We start from the raw sequence: 7,046 nt of genomic DNA, 5'->3' as shown, positions 1-7,046 counted from the left end.
AGCGACAATTAATGACCTTCATTGATATCATACTATTGCAGATGTTGCTGTTGATGCTGGCTTTGGTGGTGGTGGTGGTGGTGGTGGTGGTGTAGCAGTCATGCCATTGTTATAATTGCACGTGCTGTTGTTGGCTATCATTATTATTGTCGGTGTTGTTTTTGTTGCTGCTGCTTCTGTTATTGATGGCTGCCATTATCATTTCAATTGTTGCTAGTGTTGTTGTTGCTGTTGTTGTTGTTATCGTCCATGTGGCTATAGTTTTTTTTTACTTATCTCAAAGATAAACCACATGAAAAACTTTACACAAACAAACGAGTGAAACCATCGACATGAAACGAATTGAAGTTGCCGTTGATATAATACTGATAACCCCAGAGTTTACTGTTCAGTTTTGTTTTATCATCTCATTTTCTTTGGGGACCATTGTACACACACGCACACGCGCGCACGCACACACACACATATGGGAGGAATTTTTGTAGATGCATATGTATATTAGAAACACGTGTGTATTGTTTGTGAATGTATTTATGTATGTACTTATGTATATATATATATTTATGAACGTATGTATGTATTATGTTTGTATATATATATATGTATATATATAGAATATATGCACGCACATATTCATACAACCATATACATATATGTATGTATATATACATATATACACATATATACATACACACACACACAAGTGTGTATTTATGTATATGTATATATGTGTATGTATATATATATATATATATATATATATATATATATATATATATATATATATATATATATATATATATATATATATATATATATATATACTACAAATACGTATGTCATGTCTATGATAATAGCAGTCAGCACATGCTACTCTCTGGTGGCGAGAAAGTCAGACACTGCAACATGACGCCACAAGGAGAAAGCTCTGGGAAGATGTGTGGGAAAGAGAAACGAACTGGAAGCACTGGAAGATTGTTGGAGTTTTCTGACAAAGACGAAAAGACTTAGCATATACAGCGCCAAGAGCTGGTAAAATACCAATGCCAGGCGAAAGAGTTCATAGTGTACAGAATGTACGATTCGCCGCATAAATAGCAGTAGAGTTTGCCGACCTGGTATCATCAATGCAGTGGGATGAGTCAGTGGAGCGCCCTCCAGTCCTGAAAAGAATCCTGGAATATTGACTAGCAATATTCCAGGGTTCTTTTTTTCTGGCTAACTCCAATTAACTTTAAAATATATGGCGTGGTGGAAGATTATTCCTGCAAGCTGTATGGAGCGAGTCTTCGCTTCATGAACTAATCTTTGATTGGACACCTTAGGACACAGGAAATGAACAACACAATTGGACGCACGACAAGGTTCTTAAAGAAATCGCTAAATAACCATTCCCACTGAAAGGGATCAGATTTCTGTGGAAATGTAACAAGTCGAAAGTAACGGCAGCGGATCCGTTTTGCTATTTTGCATCTAGTCACAGAGTAGTGAACTTAAAGCATAGACTCGTTTTCTCAGAGGTGGTGGCAGTAAAATCGCTCTGGCAGGACTTATTCCTGATGTCCAGGAGTACTAATGCAAACCATTTTGGTTGAACTCACAGTGCCCTAAGAGGAAAGGTCTGGCATTTGGCACCAGCTGGAGAAAACCGAATGTCCTGATTTGGTCGATGAAGTGCTTGTCAAGGGATGACACGCGGCTTCATTCTCTGTTGAAATCGGTTGCCGCACATTTTCAGCTACATTAGGGAACTATTTTCTGCAAATAGAACTCAAGCAACAGAAGAAAGCCATTAAGGAGATAGGTACAGCAATTGAAACCGGCTCAAGGTGGCTGTGGTTATTATAGCTGGCAGAATCGTTAGCATGACGGGTAAAATGCTTGGCGGTATTTCGTCCGTATTTACATTCTGAGTTCAAATTGTACTGAGGTCTACTTTAACTTTCATCCTTTTGGAGGTGATAAGTACTAATTGAGTACTGGGTCGATTTAATCAACTGACTCCTTCCCCAAAATCTTCAGGTCTTTACCAATGGCAGAAAGGATTATTATTATTATTATTATTATTATTATTATTATTATTATTATTATTATTATTATTATTTTTACTACTACTACTACTACTACTACTACTACTACTACTACTACTACTATTATTATTATTATTATTGTTATTATTGATAGAATCGGTAGAAACCTCGGAGGAATATCTATTGCTATATTAGTATATTCACTTTTTCATCTGAAACTTCGTTATAGTTGGGTTTGACTCTCATTCTTCTGGGTCAATACAATAAGCACTAGTTCAATACTCAAGTCCACTTCAACTTGTCTCCCTCTCTCAGAATCTTTGAACTTGTTCTGTGTAAGGAGCAAATATTACATGGTGGTTGTCATCGGTACAGTTGTTCTCGTCTTCATGCATTCGAATACTTCAATGCACAAAACAGCCTTTGCTCCACGATGTGAGGTAACAGCTACTTTTGGGAATCGTTTCCACCTCATACTCTGTCTGTCAAGAGTATCTTCCCTCGCACATTTTTATGCATTAAATCTCGGTCTGCTGCTGCAAAAATCTGAAATTGTTGAAAGACATCTCAATCAAACTAGAACGTAGTTCTAGTGCGTTTCAACTTATACTGTTGATGTCAAGGGGTCGGATGGCATGGATGCATAAGTAAATATATGGAGATGAGCAAAACCGTAACACGCTCAAATCTGTTGATTTGCATGTTGGTACTAAGTGATACAAATCCATGCCGTCGGCCAGAGTTGTAGGGCGGTGGACAGACAGGCTGGATAAGATGTTTGAGGTCTAGTTCAGTCCAGTCCAGTCCTTCACGTCGAAAGAGAGTGGGAGGTGGCTGAGAGGCAGCCAGAGATGGAGCACACATTCATCGCTCTTATATGATGCTGCCTGACGGTCGTGCTTAGTCCCGAATTTTGTCGAGCCAAAACATGGCACAGACATATGCAATTTTATTTCGTAAGGGACCGAAACAACTGAGAGTCACGAGACTTAAATAAAACTTTCCAAAAGTCAGTTGATTACCCATTGTTGACAAAGACTCATGTAAACTAAACAATTCTCTTCATAATCTGTAAATATTCTCCAATCGAGATTATCTCCTCTTTTATCTTCTCTGCTGTGCACTAAAAGCTATGATGTTTTTAAGACAGTAGGTTATGATTTGAGAAAGATTTAACTTTTTCTTTCTAGCAGGATAAGCGACCATGTAGAGTGCCTTCCGATGTCTGCTGCCAAAGATAATGTTTCGCACACGTTATTTTTTTTTCTGATTGCATACACCTATGATGCAAGGCATTCCAGCCTCGACTATCTCATCATCTCAGACACACCTAAAACTATACTAAATTATCCAATGTCTTATATCTCTCTTATAAATATGGTAAGGTATGATTTTAGAAACAAGCTGTTTCTATTTCCAACACGTTGAGCGATCTGGTTTCTATGGAAAATTAAAAGAGAATTTCAAGATATGTCTAAATTGGTTTATATGAAATATTTCTCCCTTTAAAAATCTCTAAAAAATACTTTTTCTTCAAATAATGGAAAAGAGAGGCTGTTTTATGCTCTTGAAAGAATTATATGTTAAAGCAGTTGAATGACTTGGGTATTATTGAAACTAAATCGAAATAGATTCCGTAGGCTTTTCTATGTCATGTTTATTTCTGTTTTTATATAACTTCTTCCAGCTTATGGCAAGATTTACCTATCTTATACATTCAAGCAATCAAAATGTATGTGTGCGTGTGTATGCGTGATTATGTGAATGTGTGTGTTGTGTGTGTGTATAGTATTTCTTTATGCGCATATATAAAATATAAAGAAATATAGTAATATGTTATATTAGAATATAGTGTCACAATTTGTCATAAAAACATGTAGCACTTCGCGACTTTATATGGCAATACAGGAAACTCGCAATGGAGTAATACGTTTATATATATATATATATATATATATATATATACAGAGAGAGAGAGAGAGAGAGAGAGAGAGAGAGAAAGAGAGAGGACAACAATCATTAAGGCAAGGCAAACATCTCAAGCCATATACATTATTATTATTGGGGAAAAATTCAAAGTCCTACAGCTGTTTCTGGTACATCCCAGCGTATGGGATATTCCGTCGTCAGAGACAAATAGGGAAAATGAGACGGGTATGAATTAATGAAATGACGACATAGAGGACAGGAGTAAAAGAATAAGGAGATGAAGAAAGAGAAGAAAAAAGAAGCATAAAAGTTCACAGTTCAACTTTCCTATTGTGTAGAAGTAAGTCCGTACGTCCTTAGGTGCAATTCTACGTAAATCCATGTAGGATATTTACAGTATCAGGACTTTAACCTTTTTCCCCGCCAATAATATTAATGTATATGACTTGAGATGTTTGCCTTACCTCTTTAACAATTATATATCCGCTATATCGGAAATCTGCAATGGTTCCATAACTACCGTCTTGACTATAACCTTGGAGATCAAGTAATCCGTTACAACACTTACGTAGCGTACCTAATCGTTTAGATCACCTGTGAACTAAACCCCATATTTTGTGTGTGTGTGTGTGTGTGTGTGTGTGTGTGTGTGTGTGTGTGTGTGTGTGTGTATGTGTGTGTGACTAAAAAATAATACAAAAAAGCAAAATACACAGACAGGTGAGGGAACATGATACAGGATGTATTACTTTCATGTTCAAGAAAAATGAAAGACTGACGTTTCGCGCCCGCGCTCTTCTTAAGAAAGGAATAAGGAAAGAAACCAAATGAAGAGAAAAAATCGTGTCTGAATTAGTGGTTGCACATATTAAATTGACTGGAAAGAAGTGAGTGACTGGAGACGTGGGTAGTAAGGAAGACAACAGTGACCTGACTAGTGTCTGTGCCCTAGTATGTGTGTAAGGATAATGTGTGAGCGTGTGTATGTATATGCTGAAGGGGCATAATGGTGCATTTGGTGTGGGTAATGAGTTAAACGATGTAGAGTTATATGGGTGGCTAGAGAGTAGGGCTACTGAAATGTGAAAGATGTATGGTGTGTGTACATGTGTTTGGGAGCGAGATAGATAAATGGAGGTGAAGAACTGAGACCATGAGCGACTATATACATATATTTATCTTTCTCTTTCTCTATCTCTCTCTCTCTCTCTCTCTTTCTCTCTCTCTTTCTCTCTCTCTTTCTCTATCTCTCTCTCTCTCTCTCTCTCTCTCTCTCTCTCTCTCTTTGTATATATATACATGCGCTCAAGGCGAATATTGCAGTGCTCGGCGTTCTGACATGTTAAGCTGTATACGGCGATTGCCTTTAACCTCAAGTTTCACAAACGGTTTTTGAGCTTCAGCAATTCACAAACTAAACACAAATTTCTATTAAATGTGCAACTGGTTTGCAGGTCAAGAGTTACTGATACGGGAAAATGTTGTAGGGAATATGTTGAAAGATTTTTTTTTTCTTTATACGCAAGATAATGGCAGGGAGTGTTATAGTATTTTGGGTCTCAAGCCATATCCATTGTAGGGGCTTCTTTTACAGGAATAGCCTATTCTCTTGAACAGTGGCTCACTCATGTTTTTAATATATTATTCTCTGAAAATGAAATGAAATTGCATTTACTTCAATATCTTTACCAATGAATATGCTTTATCGTTATATTTTATCTTTTATTTGTTTCGGGTATTCAACTGCGGCCATGCTGGGGCACCGCTGTGAAGTGATTAAACGAATAAATCAACCCCAGTACTTACGTTTTAAAAGTCTGATACTTATTTTATTAGTGTCTTTCACTGAGCCGCTAGGTGAAAGGGAAGTAAACAGACCAGCATTTGTTGTCAAGCGGTGGTGGGTTAGACAAACGCATATTCACACACATATATACAGTAGAGGCTTCCCCATAGTTTCTTATTTCTTTATTGCCCACAAGGGGCTAGACATAGACAAGTACAGACAAAGAGATTAAGTCGATTACATCGACTCCAGTGCGTAACTGGTACTTAATTTATCGACCTCGAAAGGATAAAAGGCAAAGTCGACCTCAGCGGAATTTGAGCTCAGAACGTAACGGCGGACGAAATACTGCTAAGCATTTCGCCCGGCTGAGTAACGTTTCTGCCAGCTCACTCGCTTCCACATAGTTTCTGTCAAGCAAATTCACTGGCTAGATGTTGCGGGCTTAGGACTAGAGCAGAAAACAATTGTTCAGGGTGCAGCACAGTGGGACTGAACCCGAAATCTGCACCTATAAAAATGAATTATGTAGGTCTCTTCTTGTGTCGAGTTTTGAGGTATAAATTCAATTTAACAAATATTTTTTTGCGTAGAGTACTTATTTTATGTCATAACCATATAATAACTCCTTCAAAAGTTTACAGGAAAAAATGCTCTATTTTTAGTTACATTCAGCTGGGTTTGTTGTGTATTATTTATGGGATATGTTTTGCTTTTGATGGAGATTTGCGTTCTATGCTACGACAAATATGGCCAAAAGTTATGCGATGATGTCTGTATGAACTGAAAAAGTTTGATATTACCAATACTAGTAAGTGTCTTGTTATAGATGCAGCTGTATTTAAGCTGTGTAGAGGATTACGCCATATGATTTTTTATTTGTCCCTTTAGTAATTTTAATATAGTTTGTTCTGAAAAAGTCACTTTCCCTCGAATATGTTTCAGGCTTAGTCTCTGGCTTAGTATAGAACAACATTATTGGATATTCCCTTATCTGAGCTGGGATTTTTTTTTTATAATTGTAGGCGGGTAGATGGAGTCTTTATCTTTATGATGTGTATAGAGTTACTTCATCTAGCATGCAACTACGACGTGGGTAGCAACAAAAATAGAATTCACTTTCTACTTACAATATGCACAACACTATGTATTGAGTACCCGCATCCTCTTTCGTTGAAAACCACAAGCATTTCAATTTATACACACACATATATATAAATATACATGTATAAATCTCTCTCTCTCTCTCTCTCTCTCTATATATATATATATATATATATATATATATATATATATATATA

Source organism: Octopus bimaculoides, chromosome 15 (assembly GCF_001194135.2).
Source record: "Octopus bimaculoides isolate UCB-OBI-ISO-001 chromosome 15, ASM119413v2, whole genome shotgun sequence".
In the NCBI taxonomy this organism is placed as follows: Eukaryota; Metazoa; Mollusca; class Cephalopoda; order Octopoda; family Octopodidae; genus Octopus; species Octopus bimaculoides.
Note: the sequence above shows the minus strand (reverse complement) of the source record.